Here is a 21,444-nt window from a genome sequence, read left to right on the forward strand (position 1 = left end):
AAATGTAAAGGAAGGAGTGGGAGATGGAAGGAGAATGCTGAGGATGATTCCTACTGTGTGTTAATTATTCAAACTTCCTACAGCTCCTGTCCACGCTCTGTCACATTGGTCCTCATTTATCAACCTTGCGTGAAAACGGGTGTTCACATCTGAGTTCACATTGTGTCGTACGACAGGACCAACGTGTGATTTATCAAACATTGGTATCTGATCAATCCTAGCGTACAAATGACCAGGTGTTGTTAATGCAGCGGCTGAATTCGATCTTCAGTAACATGGTACGCCCTCCTGTTTCTGAGGTCCCGCCCACTGAGGTCAAACAAGAAAAGAACATGAATCTAAAAATAATGCCTTAATTGTCATTAAAATGTCTTAAATCATTGTTTCAAAAGTCTTACATTTTAACACATGAGTATTATGATTGTAATTAGTCTCACGTTTCTAAATAAATGGTAACATTCGTTTATATATATATATATATATATTTTTTGCAATTTACCGTAACATTGTGCAACCAACTACAAAACAGTGACGTGGTTGCAGCGGAAATTTCAACAACATGGGGAAATGGTTATTTAACAAAAAATGCCTGTCCAATGAAGATTTTTTTTAATGGTTTTTATTTTTTGTTGTTTTATAGATTTATGGCTTTTTGTAGTCATCTTGTGTGTTATGAGTGATTTTGATTATTTAGTGTGGTTTTTTTTGTGTGTGTGTATTTTACTGTCATGTTGATTTTTTTTTTTATGTTTACGAGAAAACATTTACCATAACCCTGTGTAATTAATATGGCATTTCCCCCCCCCAATGGTGTTTACTGTAAAGTTGGTCTTAAATTTAATTTCAAATGGCAGTAAAAAGTCTTAAAAAGTCTTGAATTAAATAGGAATCCTGAAAAAAGCTTTTCTAAGATGAACTTTGGTGCTGAGTAGCAGAGTTTATTAGCGGGGTTATATAGCATTCCGTGAAAGGAAAATCCAAAAAGTGATATTAGTAATAATGTGGGCTTTTTTTAAATTCATTTAATTTTGTTTAATTAATTTCAATGATATGGTTTGATCTGTTCTGAATGTCTGCTTATGCTTCAATGACAGCTGAGGTTTCTTTAATACTTTATTTTCAAAACTATTCACATGTTGCTGCTGCTCCACTAATCCACTCAGATTATCTACACCAGCTCAGACTTGACGTGAGATCTGATTGTAGAGTACACTCACGTCACTATTGATAAATACTGAAGCTTAGGTGAATTTGGTCAAATGCATGTCGTATGCTCAGATCTGAATGTGAGAGCTGTGAAGTATGGAGGCTACTCTGAGAAGCCTGACAAACCTGTATCATCACTGCACACTGAGGTTTTTTCCCCTCGAAGCAGAGAAGGCTGTAAATCTGTCAGGAATGTGTTTGTCATGTGGTGGTTTAGTCGCCCTAACACTTGTCTTTGTCCTGCAGGTATGGACGAGCGCAGCACTGCCACTTCCTGGGGACCAGGAGAACAAAACAGTCCGTCTTTCAACCAGGGAAGGGTAAGGGTTAGCTTCATGTAGTGCTCGCGAACATGCACCTTGTTTCTCATGGTTTCCATCAAATGGGCTTTGTTAGCGTCTCATATTAAAGAAAATACACACGTGAGCATGATATAATGAGACTGCTTCACAGATGCTCGTCATGTCCCTTAGAACATGTTGCACATGGTTTTCAATTGAAACAGGATTTGCTTGTATCGCACACGTCAGTAACGAGACATTTGTTTTTTACACCAGGGGTTCTCATTTTGGGTCGTGAGTCACTGGGAGGGGGTTGCCAGATGCCATCACGAAACTAAGAATATTTTTTAACAGTTTGAGCCCATTTTTGCAACTACACCATCAAATTTCAATGCCTTTTCTGCACATTTTTTTCCACTTTCAAGATGTTTTCTGCACTTATAAACCCTTTTCACCATTTTTCCACCTAATGTCACATTTGTTGACCCATTATTGTCACTTTTAGCTGATTTTCACCATATTTCATGCTTATTATTAATGCCAGTTTAACCACATTCACCTTTTGTCATTGCCATCATTTGACAGTTTTTCACCACATTTCACAACAAAAACACAAAAAACAACAAACTAAATAAACATAAATTGCAGACAAATTAAGAAAAACACAACAAAATTAGAGAAAACTCTAAAAATAAACAATCATAAAAATGCATCAAACGTCTGTAAAAAGAACGCTCATCATCCTCTTTTCTCATATATTCCCGACTGCTACTGTGTGTATCCGTCACTTCTCTCTGTGTGTCTGTGCCAGTTTTGTGTTTCAATAAAAGCCAAGTTGTGTAATTTTACTTAACGAGCCGACTCTCTGACTCAGTCAAAATAAATAGCACTTACCTGTCTGTGTCCTCGAGGGTGCAAGTTTTCCCGTGCTGGCACACCCTTTTACACACGCACGCACACATTTTGTATTCATATTTAAAATTAGGATTGTTAAACTGCACTTACAGTTAAATTAGAGGCTTTATTTTCTTTGTATTTTTTTTTTTTCAGGGTTTTGCTGAAGACGGCCTCTACAATGAGCAGGAGGCCATGGCCTCTGCCCCCATATTTGGACCAGGGATGGTTGGTAAGTTACGTTGAATAAAGCAGGGCTGATGAACTCCTTTTAGTTTATGGGACAAACATGGAGTAGTTTGATTTCCATTGAGTGGTAATAAAGAGCAAGTTCAACATTAACATAGGGCTGCATGATTATGGCCAAAATGATAATCACGAGTATTTTGATAAATAGCTTAATCATGATTATTTATCATGTTAGGGAAAAATCTGTACTTTTATTGCACTACTTTTTAACATATAACATGGCTGTGTTTGAAATGGCACACTCCTTACTACACACTACATACTGTATACTAGTATACACCAGTGCTATTCAACTACACTTTGCTGTGGGCCATAATGTTGGAAGACTGTGGTTTGTGGGCCGGACATTCCTGGTTCAGTTGCTCTCGTAGTGAACTGACACAGAGCACCATCACATTTTCAATATTTTTATTGATCTCTTTAAATTATAAAAACAGCACCAGTTGGATTTTTGTACAAATAATGGAAAATACAAGTAACTATATATAATAAAACAAAAGGACAACAAAAATACACAAATCGACTCCTGAAATACACAAAGTAACTCCAAAAACACAAAATAATAGAAAAATACACAAAATGATGGAGAAATAACACATAAGGACAACAAAAATACATGAAATGTCTCCAGGAATACAAAAAAAAACATTGAAACTTCTGGTTCATTCACTTCAAAATAAGAGCCCTGTTTACAAAAGCGTTAAAAAACTAATGGAAGACAAGAAGAGATTATTTTGTTTTGAAAAGGAAACCCTTAAATAAAAAAAAAAAGGTCCCCATATAGTAGGGCCGGGCGATATGTGGAGTTGTTAATAAATATTGATATATTTATTTAAGAGAGATAGCATAGGATTAATTGCATTTGCGACATTATCGTGATAGAAAACGCAATTTTCAAATCGCAAAATATGCAATTTTGTTTTAGTTTTTTCTTCTTTGTCTGCACATGCTGTCGTTGGGAGTTTGATTTACCTAAAAAACGCTCAACTGGTTAAAGCAGATTTTAGTTCTCCTTACTTTTCCTGCACTTTAGTATGTGTGATGTTACTGACAGGATATTAGTAAGCTTTATTTTATTTTTGTTTATTTTATTTATTTATAGGCTGTCCTGTTAAGTTCAGAGTGTTTAAGAAGTGCAATCTACATGTTTCATGAAAGGTGAAGTTAGTTAGATATGTTGAAGAGGCAAAGCCACTGATTTGTTAGCTTTATTGTTGTAATCTGTGCTTTAAAATGTATATTTTACATTTATTTAAAGTTTAAATTAATCTGAAAGTGTTTATTTATGAAACGATTGATTTTTTGCTTATGTTCATTGAAAAATACATAACAAGAGGCACATGAAAAAAATAATCACATATTAAATTGCAATCGAAATATTAAGTAAAGAAATCTCAATTAGATTATATTCCAAAATCGTTCAACCCTACATGGGACTATATCGCAATATTGATATAATTCACGTAACATTAAACGTTTCTTCTGTAGAGCCACCAGTATGCCTTTTTTTCTCCTCTCACTGTCTATATTAACCCCGCCCCGCCTCTCTCCCGCTCTGTCCCTCTGAGTGAAACTCAACACACACCCACTAACGAAACACCCCCTCCTCCTCCGCTCACTCACCTCTGCAGCCGCAGTGACAACATTATGAGACAGAGTCGAATGAAGAGTTGGTTAGTAAAAAAAAAAAAAGAATTTGGAATGGTTTGGCTTCAGAATGTCACTGTGTGCGATTGAATGAGTGTGTGCGGGAGTGTTTGTGTGCGCGCTGTAGAGATCCGGAGGTGTCCGCGGGTCCATAACGTAAACGGGACTCAAAACAACTCGTTACAGTCCCACTGCACGTGTATTGTATGCAGGGTAAGCTCAAACACTGCTCATAGTGGTGCAACGGATCATCATTGATCCGCATGGATCTCTCTCCACGGTTTGGCACACACGTGGTCCGCGGATTGGTTGACAAAAAAAAAGAACTTTTTATAACGATCCGTGCATCATTAGTAATGCCTCGATGTTTGCGACGTCTGTTTGTGTGTGTGCGCGTGTTTGTTAGTGGTAACTGTTATATTGTCAATAATAATAAATACATAATTGATATTTAATTGTAACAATTTAAAAAAAAAAAAAAACTGTACAGCACTTTGGTCAGCTGAAGTTGTTTTTAAAATGTGCACAAATGCACATAATTTGTTTTATAAATTGTGATTTTGTTCTCTGCACTTATGTTAATAAAGGTCTCTGTGTAACCTTTGGCATGTGGCTTCAACTTTTTTTTAATTTAATTTTATATACTATATTGATCTCACAATGGAGAAATTCACTAACCACCCCAGTTGCGGCGCCTGGGGAGCTGTACGGGGTTAAGGGACTTGCTCAACATCCCACAGTGATGGCCCAGGTGAGGTTTGAACCGGGAACCTTCTGATTACAAGGCCAGCGTCCTTAACCACTATGTTATAATAGTTATGGGGAAACCCCAATTACATCACAGAGAAAAAATCAATAGATATTGAGTATTGCCATTCTGGTTCGATTATATGCATCAAAGCATCATCTCAAGGAAAAGAAAAAATACTGATGTATATCGTATATATATCGTAATATAGCTTGAAAATATCAAGATTTTAAAAAAAAAGGCCATATCGCCCAGCCCTACCATATAGTATACGTCTGAGTATTTATCACATACTTTTCATACTATCTAATGTGAAAGCACTGCATACTCATTTAGACGTCACACTTAGTATAAGTAGAGCAGAGTATTCTTTATTCATCCTGCAGTGCAGTGGGGAAATTTACTGACATGACGACTCAATAAAAAGTGCATTAAAAAAGACAACAGAAGGCGACACACAGAAATGCCCAAAAGACACCTGAAAAATAGTGCAATGAAGATAAAATAGAATAAACAATACAATAATAGAAGCTATACAGAAATAGAAATAGAAAAAAATAATCTAAAAACAATATAGGATACAGACAGGTGGGGCAAGGTGATACATTTACAGACGGTACACGTTAGTGTCATTAGTACATTAGGATGACGTCAACATGGCCAATGATTCCTGTTTTGTCATTTTCATTTTCCCATTGAACACGTGTCTTAAAATGTTCACATTTCAGCTTAAAATAATATTGATGCGATTACTTTTATGTGGGTGTGTTTGTTTCTTTGAAGAGGGGTGTTTGTGTGTGTGAGCACAGTTTTATATCAGGGAAACACACGCCAACTGAGACACACAACTTAGTATGAATGAAGTGTTTGTTGGACACTGGTGGACCAGTTTGGAACGAACCATGTTCAAGGATAAAGGCAGTGGGTTAATCGGGGAGGGAGGGGTTTGTTTTTTGTGTCTCTCTCTGTGTGCTGAGCGTGGGATGGGGTGGAGGGGTGGCTGGTGTAAAGAGCACCCATGCACAAACAAGGCTGTCCCCCAGAGAGCGGAGGCCTGAAGCTGTCCTCTGTTTAACTGTCGGGGGGGGGGGGTGCAGAGGTTGGGGAACAATTGGCCCTAAACCATTTGTAATGGGCCGATGGGTTGTTGTTGTTTCTCTCCGTCCGGGGCCATAAATCCGACACATCATCACATGCGTCCACGTAGCAGATGGCATCCCCTAAACGGGGAGCAGATTGTGATTTAATATTGACATAAAAGCCTATTTTCACTTGTCACAACATGACTTTATATTCTCATCTCTTCTGTTCACAGGGAAGGCGGAGCGGGGGGCGTATTCCTCGTTTAGTGCACAGGTAAATCACATTGATTGGCTCTGACTCTTTGTTCCATGTTCACACGTCTTCATCGTCTTCTTTTTCTACACTCCTCCATCCGTCATCTCTGTTTAATTCTGTTCATTCACAAGGTACATTTACCCACCTGAGCTGGTTTAGGGTCCACCCTACTATAACATGACCCCTCCCAAAGTGAACACACAGATGAACTTAACACATGTTGGTGGACTGTGAAGGAAACCCATGTGCAGACACTTTTACTAAAAATACTTTTGTTTCAGTTGTAGTTGGTCAACTTGAGTCTAATTCTTTTTTATTCTCCTTTTTTTAAAGCCTGGCTTTTTATCCAGTGAGATGCCCCTACCCAGTCCAAACGCCCTCTCTCCATCTGCTGTGAAGTCCAGCTCCCAGTTCTATTCATCCTATGAGGGGAACAACAATCGTAGGAGACCCTCGCAGGACCCCACTGGTAAGGACTCACTCCTACGCCTTCATACGTCACTTTATCTCCAGCGTTGCGTCACTGCTCGTCCCTTTGATTAGCATAACGTTTCTCTGATCTAATCTAATCATGGATGTGATGCAAAGTTAGCATCAGCGACAAAACAGAAGAATAAAGTTCCAGTTCTACGCTTTGAACTTTAAAAAGAATCATTTCTTTTTTCTTCTTTTCTCATTTATCTTTTCTTCTGTTTTTTTATTTATTTATTTTTTTACTCATTTTCTTCTTCTTTTTCCCTCTTTTTTCTTTCCTTTTCATTTATTTTTTTCTCGTCCCCCCTCTTTTTTCTTTTTTTCTCCTAATTTTTTCTTTATTATTGCTTTTTATTCTTCTTTCTCTTTTCTTTTCTTTTTTCACTCCTTTTTTCTTTTGATTTCACTTCTTCCTAATAAAAAGTGAAATCTCCACACTTCTTTTAAATTTTATCAGGTTGGTCACATTGTCAGTTAGTTTACTGTTTTTTTTTTCATCTTTCCTTGTTTTTATGTCATTACTGGCTCTTAAACTTCCTGAAATCAAAACATACTAAATAGAGTTAATAGAGTCAACTGCTGTGAATAATTTTCTATATTTAAGCTTCAGATCAGATTTGACATGTTGGTTTGCTACATTTGTAAACACTCAGCCACCCGTTTTACAGGGAAATACCATAAAAATATGGTCCAAAACATTTCCGTGTTTTGGACCATACACAGACACTGTCATAAAGATATTTACGCGGCCAACCTGTCAATCAGAATCGGGTTTAGCATGAAATCCTGCACAGTCATGTTATTACGTAGCGTTCAATTTCAAACAAGATTTTTTGCAAAATTTGCCATTTTCATTTGTTTGCAGTCACCTGTTTTGCAGGGAAATATTGTTTGTGAAAGTGCAATATTGTCCAGAAACATGCATATCGCGGTCTAATTTTGAATTACAGAAAAAAAAAAGAGAAGGAAAAAAACATTTCTGAGTGTGAATTTCACGTTTTCCATTTGGTTTTCATGTCACTTATATTTCGGCTATGCAAAAATAACACATCATGGGTTAAAATTGATGTTTGATTCTATCACCTTGACTGCAGAATGAATGAAAACCCATTATCATTTATTAATATTTGTCCATTCAGGAAAGTAAAGATCTCCTGCTTTATCTCTTCATGCAGAATCGCAGCCCAAAAAGGTCCGGAAGGTTCCCCCTGGTCTGCCCTCGTCTGTGAGTACCAGCGTCCGTTAAAACAAAGCTCACATGCACTCATTTCATTTCATTTCATGCTTTGCACCCTTGAATCCTCGTCTCTGGCTCCCAGAGCAGAATAAAAGCTACAGACAGGACTTCTTCTTCCAGCTCTGACATCTGTGCATATGAACCACGAGAGGAAAAACCACTCGTTCACCCACTTATTTATCTGCTGCATGTATTTATAGTGTCTTGTTCGTGGGCTTTTTGCTTTCTGACCACATTTCCTCCTCCTAAAACCAGCGAGAACGCATCGTCTCTCCCTCCTTTCCTTATTTTCTCTCCCCTCCCTCACTCCCTCCCTCACGCTCTACCCCCACCACCAGCACCACCTCCCCTCCCCTTCCCTGCCTCCCCCGTCTCCCTCCCAGCTGCCAGTGGAGCTGGCTGCTGTCCAGCGCTCGGCAGATGGTTCAGTAATTAGGAGTGCATCTCTTCTTTTCTCCCTCTTTTATTTCTTCTGTGTAATCAAATTACGGGAAGAAAAAAAAACTTCAGACCGTTCGGATTGGACTTTCTCAGACACAGTTTGATACTTGATTTTTTTCTCGTCTACAATAGTCTTGATTGAGACGGATGAAGTAGCTTCTTTACGCCCATTACTGGATGCAGCCAATCACTTCCTGCTCTCGCTTTAAAAAAGGTTGAATTAAGGGTGTGTAAAGTATTCACAAATGTAAAAATGGCTCCAATGGTCAAATCAGTAATGCTGCATGTTCAATAGTTTCTGCTCTAATTACAGTTTCAGTGAATCTAGGTGAAAAACCACATGGGAGAAGCCTTTACTTATTATTACTGATCCGTTATCACCTCCTCGGCTCGTGTTTTGTTTTAAAGTCACAGAAAGTGTTCTGAACAAGTGTGGGAAAGTAAAATCTTTATGATTTTCAGACTCATCACATTAAAGACTTCTCTTTGTGCAGGTTTACGTGGCAGCCTCTGGGGAGGACTTTAACCGTGATAATGTTTGCTACCCAGCCTCAAAGGCCGGAAGTGTCTACCCTCCACCATTCTATATGCAAGGTCAGTTCAATGAAGACTTTTGTTCATTGTCTTTGGTTGAAGAGTTCAGTTCAGCGTTGAAACAGGAACTGGAGAACAAGATTGAATAGAGGTGGCTAGAAGGTTCCTTTGAACTCAGTGGAAAATAATCCTGATCAGAAATGGACAACTGGCAAAAAAAATTACTCAAAAAATAAAAAATATACCAAAAACACTTCAGACGACTACAAAGACTGACACAAAAATTGACAAAACAATACCAAAACAAATACACAAAATAAACACACAACACAAGATATACAAAATGATTTCAAAAATAAAATAAGAAAACAAACAAAATAGATCAACACAGAAAGCAACAAAAGTTTTAAAAAATAAAAACTCAACTACAGCAAGTATTTAGAAAAAAAAACATACAAAATACACAAAACTACAAAAAAATACACAAAACAACCAAGATGCCCAAGACAAACATACAAAATGACTAAAAATACAACACCCAAGACGACGCTACAAAAAGATGCAAAACTTTACAAAACGATAATTTAAAAAACGCACAACTACAACAAAAATACAAAAAATTAACAAATACATAAAACAAACACATGAAACATCAAAAATACACAAAACGTCAAATATACACTTAAAACAAAGCTACATAAGACAAACACACAAAACAATATAAATACACAGTGTCCCTTGTCTGGTCCAGATGAGGTTGTGTGTGTGTGTGTTACCAGTGAATGTTCTGCAGTGTCGGCAGTGTAGAATCTGTTGAATGAAGCCGTCACAGTAATGTGACACGTTTCATACGGGCCTTTATTGTCTGTTTTCTTCCTCCTCCTCCCCGGTACTGCTGAATGCACAGAAGGCCTCCACCCTCCCTCTGATCCATGGGGCTTTGCTGGGTCGATGATGCAGCCTGGTTACCCAACCATGCTGGGGAACTCCCCCCATCTGAGTCAGCATGGTCCCTTTACTGCCATCAACCCTCAGGATAGGCTGGTGAGTTCACATCAGACCAAACATCTCTGTTTATCTTTATACCACACTGACATTTAGGTTTAGAAAAAACAACTAAAGTAACTATTTGTGTATTTAAAGACCTAACAGACTTTTTGTATTTTCTGATACCCCTTTTGTCATATTATTCACTTTCCAAAAGCTGAACACTTTATATCTAATAAATTTGCTAATTTTGTGTATTTGTTACATCATTGTGGACTTTATTTTACTTTTCAAATTTCCTCAATTCCGTTTCACCATGGGAATGTGAAAACATTATTTGTGAAACATTTAATTACCTCCAGCCGGTGAATAACCATCACGTTTTGTACAAAATCCCACGCAGCCATTTGATTATAGATGTTTCTGCTGTGACGTGTCACCAGGTAAACAGAGTTCGGCTAATACACCATCAGCTAGACCTGCCTTTGTCACAGAGCCTTTTCACATTTGAATGCAGTCACAATAATCTGAACCAACACATTAAAAACACACTTTAAATGAAGCTCTGAATTTATTTCCTGTCACGGGATAAAACGATCACTACTCAATCCGTAACTTGTAGCGGGAGATTTTGAATGAGATTATGAGGAAAATTTGACGTATTTGTCAGTTTGTCACACTATCTCGACATCAATTCAGCCTCTTTCTGAAGAAAATGCGTAAATGTGGTATTTTCCCAAAACCTGCATGTGAGACATTTTGAGTTTAATGTTGGTGGCCTGATTTTTAGATTAGTTAAAAGAAAAAACACTCTATTATAGAAAAAATAATAATCATGATTATTTTAGTCATTGAAATCATGATTATTTGTCAACCATGCTTTTTTTTTACAAAACAATGTAAAATATATTCTTTAAACACAAATAAAATCCATCAAACACTAAAATCAAGTATGTTCACTTTTGCATAAAACAAAACACTTCTTGATTTGCTCTAAGTCTTCATCATCAAATCAAAAAGTGTTCCCATACAAAAGAATTCAACTTGCCTTACTTGTTTACTAAGCATTTGTGCTGCATTTCTCTGGGCATTTTTCATGACCGCTAGCATTATCTTTCCCCGTGTTAGCCTGCAGGCTAGGCTACCTTTAGCTTTGAGAGGAGGAGGAGCTTGTATTAAACAACTCAAAGTTAGCATTAATAATGGTTTTTCTCATCTGTGCCAAGCTTTATCCTAAATTGTGGAAGTTTGTTATATCTAGCAAATAAAACATTTGTAATGTATTTATTTTAAAATCGTTTTTTTCTTGATTAGGTTATTTTTGTTATCGTTGAGTGTAATAATCAAAATTGTAAAACGAATTTCTGAAAGTCGACCTTTGTTCAACATGGATTTTGACAATATCTTGACCAGCTGACCATTAGCTGATCCGTGTGTTTGTCTTTCGACATTCTCGACTGTTTTGGTGTCCCAGAAAAGGCAGCCCCTCCCTCTATCGCCCCAGAACTTCCCGCTCCACGGCAGCGAGGTGAACAGCTCTCACGCTGCAGGTTTCCACGCCGGGTCCAGCAGCTTTGGAGTCTCTAATCGCACGGCCGCCGTCTCTTCTGCTCCTGAAACCATAATGGGTACGTCCTTAAAGCCATCTTCTTCTTCTGTTGTTTTGTTTGATGACGTCATGTTGCTGAGCTGTTTCTTTTTTTTTTGTTCACTGGTGAAGCCAATCGGGGCGTCGCTCCTGGAAGCTCGGGAGACGAGATCGGGAAAGCTCTGGCATCGGTAAGTAAGACCAAAAACATGTATTTATTGTCCACTGGGCTGATGAATCTGTCATGTTTAATAACTTCCTCATTTGTCCAGATCTATCCAGCAGACCCAAACAGCAACACTTTTCCTCCGTCGCCATCTACTCCCTCTGGCTCTCCTCAGGCTCTGTCAGGTAACCATTCTTCATCCATCTACGGAACGCGTGTCAAACTCGAGGTCTGGGGGCCAAATCCGGCCCTTTCGAGCTGGGGTGTCAAACTCATTTTAGTTTGACACAAAAAATAAAATACAATATACAAATTATTTTAAAAAAAAAAAAAAAAAAAAAAAACAAATACGGGCAGTCTATCTTTAGTGGGCAGCTGATTTTAGGTGGAAAAATGGTAATTTTTTCATTATCGTGCTCTAGTTTGCTCTTCCACATATAAATAAATGATGAAATATGTACGGCACTGATGATATCAAAGCAATAACTGACAAATATCAGTCCCTACAGGATCTTCACTTTACTTCTTTTATTTTGTGGCAAATTATTACCTCATTAGGGGACATTTTGTGGAATAATTTGAAGAAAATTGCAGGTTTTTGGAAAAAAAAATGTATTTAAACAATTTGAGATTAAAAATTACTTCCATCATGTTTTTTTTATTCATTTCATTCAAGACATTAAAACAAAGTTGATTCTCCTCCATATTGAAAAAAGACACAGAAAGAAGTGAAACTTATAACATCTGTCCCTTCCACAAAAAAAACTTACATAAATAAAGGAAAACTGCAACGCAATCATTGTCATATCTCATTTGAAACCACAATACAATTACACTTCTGATATTTCTTCAACATAATACATTTCACATTCTTTTTGAACATATTTAGTTATCTTGATAATTTTATGTCATCATTTAGATTGTTCCATAGTCTGACCCCCTGAACTGAAATGCACCATATGATATAAACGTGGGGAAAATGTGAGCTCTGTTAATATTGTGGAGTTTCATTGAATTTGTGTATTAATTTCGAGAAATCTACAACTGAATTAGTTTGTAAATTACACAATGATTCATGGTTTCTCTGACTTCTTTTACTTTCTCGTGTGGGCCGAAATGGATGCTCCAAAGGACCAGATTTGCCCCCCTGGGCCTTGAGTTTGACGTGTGCTTTAGAGCATCTAATTGGGCCCATTGAATAAAGTAGTAGTAAAAATGACAGAAAAAAACATGTATCATTGTGTAAAATTACAAAATAATTCAGTTGTAGATATTTCAGCCCCTATAAATACACATGGATACAAATTTACAAATATCCCACGCTTATATCACATGATGGCAGTCATTTTTTTAATCTCAAATTGATGGATGGAAAAAATCAAAATCTTGCTAATTTTCTGAATTTATTCTACCAAATTAAATAACAGTTATTCAAAAATATCCAAGAATTAAGTGACCATACACTTAAATTCACTTACATTTCCTTGATATTATGGTCTCTTATACTTTATATGTAATGCATAGCTGGAAGTGCCAACTAGGCAACATTAATGGTGAAATAGCTTTTTTTCCTGCATAAAATCTGTGGCTCACTTCATATCAAACTGGTCTGTATTTTGCCCCTGAACTAAAATAAGTTTGACTCCTTTGTTTGACTGTTAGTTTGTTTTCCAACCAGTTCTGGTTTACAAGAAGTAAAATATAACGCAGAGCTGTAAACCAAAGAACTATGAAGTAACGATATTAACACCCAGGTTTGTTGTTTATTAACACAATGTAGAATAAGATGCAGATAACATTCACCAGTGTAAATGTTATCAGTGATTTGTGTTGTACAATATTTTACCTTGTTCAGTAATCCAGTAAACCATCGCAGAAACGCATATCATGTTAGCTGATAAGACTAATAATAGAAGTGTCAGTGTTCTATGATTAATGGCAGCCCTTGGTCACGGTTGGCATTGCTCGGTTGCTTTGGCATTCAGTTCTCTGCATTGATTGGTTCATGTATACAGGGTAAGTCATGTTAAATACTAAATTCATTTTCTTTAAAGCACAAACATTGAGATTTGCCAACCAGAGCAATCACATTTTAGTTCCAATACACCAAGGTTAAAGAATAAGAAGAAGAAATTGGGAATTTTACTTGTGAAGAGATTCTTTTAAAACAAAAAATCAAGAAAAAGAAAAAAAAAATGACAAAAAAAGCAAAATGTCTTTTGTTTGATAAGAGATCAAATACTGGATAAAATAGTTTTAGGGCTGTCAATCGATTAAAAAAATTTATAGCACAATTTTCTATAATTAATTGCATTTTTTTACTTAAGACTGAAGCTTGTGATAGATAATTATGGAAAATCGTGGAATTAATGTAGAGTTAATACACCAAAAGTAAATTTAGATTGAAATTACCATTTGAATAACTTTTTAAACTGAGAATGAACTGTTACCAAGTTTAGCCAAAATGAAATAATGTTTTTTTCTTTCATATATCACTGACTGAATATAACAAATCCCAGACCTATATATATATATATATATATATATATATATATATATATATTATATTAAACTGCATCAAACCACTTTGAGAATCAATATTTCAAGAAAAAAAGTTTTTACACTTGGTTCTGTAATATACTGTAATATAGTAGCCTAGCTCACTGTTGTAGCGTAGAAGTGTTTTTATTTCATTCTTACTGTGATTTCTTGTTTGTCCCAAAAACACTGACAAAGGGACTTCCCAACACACTTCTGGTGTTTTTAATGAAACTTGTGGTAAAACAATGGCTGGTTTACACAGAAAGATCTGAACCTTGAATGTGTGTTGAAGTGAGGTGATGTCACTGGGAACAAAATAACAAGAAACAAACAAGAAAAATTAAGTCAAAACACTTCCATCATAGCATCCATCTACAAGACTCCACAGCCCACAATGCAATGCAATAAACTCTTCCAACAATGTCAATAAGAGAGTTTCCAATGGAGATCAAAACAAACTTTCAAACAGGGATTTCACCCTTTTTACATCTTTTTCTGAGCAAATGATCTATTTTTAAGTCTATTAATGATCAAAAAACACATGAAGGTTAAATGATCTGTTTTTACTTTTCTACCTAATGGATGTAATATTTCCAGCTACATCATTGCGGATGTTGTTTTTCTCCTTCCAGCCTCTGCCTCCCAGTGGACTCGATCATCAGGCCAAGCCACTCCATCTCCCAGCTACGAGGGATTCCAGTCCATGGTTTGTTTTCTTCTTTAGTACCAGGATGATTAATATAAACATGTGTCCTCCGTCTCATTCCATTGGGATTTGCTTTATTTTGAATGTTTTTTTTTTTTGTAGCCAAGTAAAATAGAGGACCGTCTGGACGAAGCCATCAATGTGCTCCAGCGTCACGCAGGTGGAGCAGGAGGACCAGGACTGGCTGAGATGCACAGTCTGCTTTCAGCTGGTCTGGGTTTGTCCTCAGCTTTCAGCAGTGCAGCGCTAGGCCTCAGCAGTCGACTCTCAGGGCAGGTGAGGTAGTAACACATGGTTATCACTGCAGCGCCACAAACATGTGATGTAAACATATAGAATAGAAACCACAAAGCAACTGTGTGTTTGAAGTTATTTATTGTATAATCCTGTCATCTTGGGTATTTATGTTGTTTTTTTTATTTGTTTTTGGAGTCCATTTTGTTTTGTATTTGTTGTGGTTTTGTACATTTCTGCCATTTTGTGTAATTTTGCTGTTGAGTGTTTTTGGTGTCATTTGTGTATTTCTGTTGTGGTTTTTGTATATTTTTTTCAAGTTGTGTTTTTTGTTGGTGTTTTGTGTAGTTTTTATCGTTTTGTGTCATTTTGTGTAGGTTTCTGTAATTGTGTGTATTTTTCTTTTGTCTGTTTTAAAAACATTTTGTGTATTCTTTTTTTCATATTGTGTTTTTCAGTTGTTTTCTGTATTTTCTTTGTGTGTTTTTGGTGCAATTATTTGGTTTTTGTGGGGGGGGGGTTTATTTTATGTATTTTTGTGTGATTTTGGATACATTTTTTGTTTCTATATCAGTTGTTTTGTGTATTTCCTGTGGTGTGTTTTTGGAGAGATTTTTGTTTTTAATTTTTATGTATTTTTTTGGTCCTTTTGTATATTTCTATTGTCATTTTGTGTATTTCTTTGATCATTTTGTGTATTTCTTTGTGTTGCCCCTCCATCCGATTCCCATATGTGGAATACAGGATTTAAAAGCTCAATTATTTTCTTTAAATATGCTGTAATGATTGATAAATTGTGATGAATTGTGTCCACAGAAGGTTTCCAGCCACAGAGACGACTCTGCTGCTCTGCCCTCTAGTGGAGGGATGTTACAGAGTCACCGTGGGTCTGTCCAATCAGGCTCTCAGCCTGAAGGCTTCACAGGTTGGACTCTTTCTAATAATACACAACAATGTATAAACACTTAACAGGCTGTTCTCTATAAACACAGATCTATGTTTTATTTCCTAGCTCTACCAGGGGGCGGGCACCGTTCCACTGGTGGTTTGATCAAACGTGAAGACGAGGAGGAGGAAAACTGCTCCATCACTGATAAGTCAGAGGACGAGAAGAAGGACAAAGGCCACCTACGAACAAGGTATCGTCTCTGCTCTGACCTTTGATCTTTGGTCATCACTTTACATGCTCAGTTTGTGATTTTACTTTACAATAATCTATGTTGCTCCTGAGATAAACAAGTATATGCATGTTCTGTTCAGACTATAGATAGTGATTTTATGTCATGTATGTTTATAAAACTTTACATAATGCAGTTCTCTAATGAGAACTCTGTATATTTTCAGGTTTGTTTTGTGTGTTCATGTTGTCCTTTTGTGTCTTCTGGTTGTCATTTGTGTATTCTCTCATTTTGTGTATTTTTGTTGTCGAAGTGTCTTTTGAGTCATTTTGTGTATTCTGTTGTTTTTGTTGTAGTTTTTGTTTTTCAATGAATTTCTTGTGTTTTTGTTGTCATTCTGTTTTTTAAAATACTTTTTTTTTCTAATTTTGTGCATTTTTGTTTTGTGTTCCATTGAATTATTTTGTTTGTTTTTCAGTAGTTTTTGTGTTTTTGCCATTGTCTTGTACATTTTTCAACTATTTTGTCTTCCATTTGTTTTTGTTGTAATTTGTGTATTCAGATTAATTTCTTTTCATTTTTCTGTAAAAAATCTTTTATTTTATTTTTTTTTTAATTTTTGCTTTTTTTGTACATTTTCTGACTATTTTGCGTCTCGTCCTGTATACTTTATGCGTACTTTTGTTGTTGTTTTTGGGTGCCATTGAGTCATTTTGTGTGCTGCTGTTGTATTTTGTGTTTGAACTAATTTTGTTATATTTTTGTTGTAATTTTGTATATATATTTTTTTGTCGTTTTGTGTGTTTTTCTTTTGTGCGTTTTCCAGTCATTTTGTGTGTTTTATTGTCATTTTGTATATTGCTGTCACTTTGTGTATTTGTAGTCACTACTTTTGGGGCCCAAATTGATAAATTAGACAGAGTGGAGCTGTTCTCTGTGATGATTAGATTAAAGTAGATTTGTGAAAAAAGTAGTCTGTTTCCATAACGATGAAAGCACTGTACCCCAATGGCTGTTTCCTTCTCACCTTCTCTGGCATCAAACCTTCACTAGTTTGGATGTTGAGGATGATGATGATGATGATGAAGATTTGCCTGTGGAGCTTAAAGCCGAGCGGGAGAAAGTGCGAAGGATGGCAAACAACACCCGCGAGCGGCTCCGCGTGCGGGACATCAACGGGGCTTTTAAGGAGCTGGGCCGCATGTGTCAGCTCCACCTGAGCTATGAAAAACCTCAGACCAAATTGAACGTGCTGCAACAGGCCGTTACTGTTATTCTCAACCTGGAGCAGCAAGTCCGAGGTCAGTGGGTCAGCGGGGGGGGTCCAGGGAGGAATGGCCGCTCTGCACGCACTAAAGCTCTCACACGGCTCCGCTCTCCAACCTCTGGTTCCTCACACATGGTTCCTGAGGATGTGATTGGGCCTGGAGTCCGTTGGACTTTAAAAATAAAACCAGACGGGATGGGACGGTGAAGCTGTGTGACTGCTTTTCTGATTTCATTCAGTGTTGATGTATAAACTGCTGTGTCATTGTGCTCATACTGTGTGTGTTAACATCTGTGGGTGTGCGTTGGCTTCATTATGCTTTCACATACATTGTTAGTTATTCTAAAAATGACTGCGTTATGGGTTTGTTTTGGTCAGTGGATTTTACCTTCACAGAAATGAACTGTTTGATTTTCATTTTAGAATTCAAAAATTAAGATTGAAATCAAGGAATGTTTTTAAAAATTCAGGGTCGAGAAAGTGTTAGTTTTGTCGACTTAACATTTGCGACGACGTGTAATGAAAAAAATTACATGTGCACGAAAACTAAATCACAACATATCGATATTTTAAGTCATTGAATCTTTAAAAAATTAATAAAGTTTTAGGCTTCATATCTTATGTCGTCGACTAAAATCCTAAAGTCATTTAGTGTTTTGTATATATTTTTCTGTGGGCATTCTTTTAAGTCATTTTTTGGATTTTTGCTCTTTTTTTGTCCGTGTGTGTTTTTGGATTTATGTCTTGTATTTTTTTTTTTTATTCTCTCTTTTTTGAGTCATTTTTTTTAATAATTATAATTTCCTGTATTTTTATTTTTAATTTTTCTGTAGTTTTGTGAGCGTTTTTTTAAGTCGATTTTTGTAATATATTTTGACAAAAACTAAACTGCCTTTTAGTCAATACTGTGACTAAAACTAAATCAGTTTACTGTCAAAATTAACATTAAATGTGTTTCTAAAACAAGAATATGTGTTCTAACATTTCATTTTAGTTTTTTAGAAACAAAAAATGAAAATCAACCGGTTTTGTTGATCCCTTCTTGAGCCTTATTGAAAAATAATTCGTTTTTGAGTGAAAATCAAATAACTACTCATATTTGATCATTTTCCAGTGACCAAACATTCACCGAATGTTATTAATTTTGATTTCTCCTCGTTTCCTTCTAGCCGTGCTCGTCCTGTGTATTAACACACCTCTTCTCCTTCTTCTTTAATGAACATGTCCTCCTCCACATCTCGTTCATTTTACCGTTCACTTCCTCCCTCTGTCATGTTTTTGTTGTTTTTATTACAGATGGCAGCAGTGACCACCTCTCCCTCCTTCACTCAGATAGATAAATAAATAAATACATCTCCCTCTCTGATGTATTTACCCCAACGCTCCTGCTCTGTGTGTGGCTGCGTTATGGCAGAGGGTGTTGCTTCCTCTTTCTTCTTTCTCTCTCTCTCACGCTTGCATTGACCTTTTCATTCTCTCGGACCCTCTCAGCCTCCATCCTGGACTTAATGTCAACATTAAGGCATTTCTGCGTAGGGTTTGCCGTCTTTTTCTCTTTTTTAATTCAGTCTCGGCTTTAAAATTCACTTGAAATCTGATTGCCCTGGAAATTATCTAATTAGCCCCACAAAGCTCCACAAAATCAACATCTTCAACATCTCACTTAATCTTTTTAGACAAAACAGACTTGATTATTTAAAAAACTTAAACCTAAAGCGGGTACACACAGGGAGGATGTTCAAAAGACGTTTCATCTGTCAGACGCACACACGAAGATAAAAATCAGACGTAGAACAGTTTGTATCGTACTGTGTGTGCGTGAGCGCTGATAATCACACACACACACAAACTGTTCTGTACAATAAATCTTCCTCCAAGACGCAAATTTCATCGTGACCTAATGCAACTCAGAACTCTGGATTTTCTGACATCGGACTTGAAAGGTGACTTGAACGTCACCTGGAGGCGTGGCTCATACTCATCAGTAAAAGAGAAAAAAACCCTCTGATCTTCTTAATAAATTGGCGATATTTCCACATTCTGCCACTAAACTTGGTTGAACTTGAAGATTGGAACATTCAGCGAGGAATACAGTTTGAAGTTTTTTTGAACGCAGCATTATGTGATTCTCAGTCAGTATTGTAACAAATTCGCTCGAAAAAAACACAAGATGGTCTTCGAGAATGATTTTAGAGGATAATCTGATTAAATGATCTTTGATGACAAATATTAAACTTAAATTTTAAACTCTCCGAGCTGATTATCGTGACTAAGTCACACAAAACAACACAGGATTATTTTTGAGGGTTGATTTTAAAGGATGATCTTAGAGGATGGTCTTCAAGGTTTGTCTTTGGGGATAATCTTGATTTGATGATTTTAGACTACACATATTAAACTTAAATTTTAAATTGTTAGAGCAGATTATCGCAACAAATTCACTGAAAGTTTGATTATAGAGGATAATTTTGGAAGATGATCTTAGGTGAGAAAATGTAAAATTGTCTTTGCAGATTATTGTGACTAATTCACTTTAAAAAAAATTCAGGATAATCTAAGAGGATCATTTTAGAAGATGATTGTAGAGGATAATCTGATTGGATGAATTTAGATGACGAATATTAATCTTAATTTAGGTATGATCTTGGAGGATGATTTTGGATGACATGAGATAATCTGGAGATGATCTTGGTGTGTGTACCTGCTTTAGCTGTGAGTGTCTGGACAGTTCCTGGAGGTAGGGTCCGTTAACCAGCCCTCCTGGTTCTCCTCCAGCTGCAGCCTGGTCTCAGTGGCCGACGAGAACCTGACGGCTGAGGAGAAGGAGCTGAGGGAGCGCGAGCGCCGCCTCGCCAACAACGCTAGGGAGCGGGTGCGCGTGCGGGACATAAACGAGGCGTTCAGGGAGCTGGGCAGGATGTGTCAGGTGCACCTGCAGAGCGACAAGGCGCAGACCAAGCTGGTCATTCTGCAGCAGGCCGTGCAGGTCATTATGGGCCTGGAGAAGCAGGTGCGAGGTAGGTGGGATCTGATCCACGTCTCACCTCAGGGGACTCACGCCCCTTTCCTCCACTCGCTTCCTTTAGCAGCTTTGACTCCGCCCTCATCTCCCTCTTGGAGTTCAAATCATAGAAAATGGAGAAAACGAGAGGAAGTACCTCCCTCACCCTCTGGCCATCGCTCTGCTGCTGCTTCTACTTCTTCTTCCTTTCCTCCGTCTCCTTCCACCTGTTTTTAACCTGCTACTTTAACACCAGCTTCAGTCACACTCAGGATTATCTTCAATAACAACGTGTGTTTTTTTATTTAAAGAGCGTAATTTGAACCCAAAGTCGGCCTGCCTCAAACGGAGAGAGGAAGAGAAGTGTCGGGGGTGGAGCCACAGATGCAGCTGGGTGGGGGACACCCTGCCCTCGGAGGTGATGGACACAACCCTGTGGGCCACATGTAACCATGAGGTGAGTAAATCCACTTTCCCTCATGGAATATTTCTATTTTATTTATTCTTTCTGCACGCCAGAGATTTCCTCATACAAATATTGTTTTAGTTTTCAAAATGAAGATGAGTCACATTTGCTAACGAGACATGAGTAAATTTTTACACAGTTTTGTTTTTGTAATCGTATGCATTACTACATGTACAGATTTGGATGATTCTCAATTTAGCATTTTTAAATTTCCTAAATTTTGTTCAGGGTTTTACTCATTTCGTGACAAAACTGCAAAGCCAGAGTTAGCAATGAAGCTAACGTTCATCTGTGGCCTCGGGGCAGAAAGACTTTTCATCG

General features: G+C 37.1%; 1 pseudogene; it reads left to right on the plus strand.

Annotated features, from left to right (window-relative positions):
* Window positions 1-21,108, plus strand: part of LOC114459739 (transcription factor E2-alpha-like) — a 34,510-nt pseudogene extending 13,402 nt beyond the window's left edge.
* The last annotated feature ends 336 nt before the right edge of the window (window positions 21,109-21,444 follow it).

This window comes from Gouania willdenowi, unplaced genomic scaffold, assembly GCF_900634775.1.
Source record: "Gouania willdenowi unplaced genomic scaffold, fGouWil2.1 scaffold_340_arrow_ctg1, whole genome shotgun sequence".
NCBI lineage: Eukaryota > Metazoa > Chordata > Actinopteri > Blenniiformes > Gobiesocidae > Gouania > Gouania willdenowi.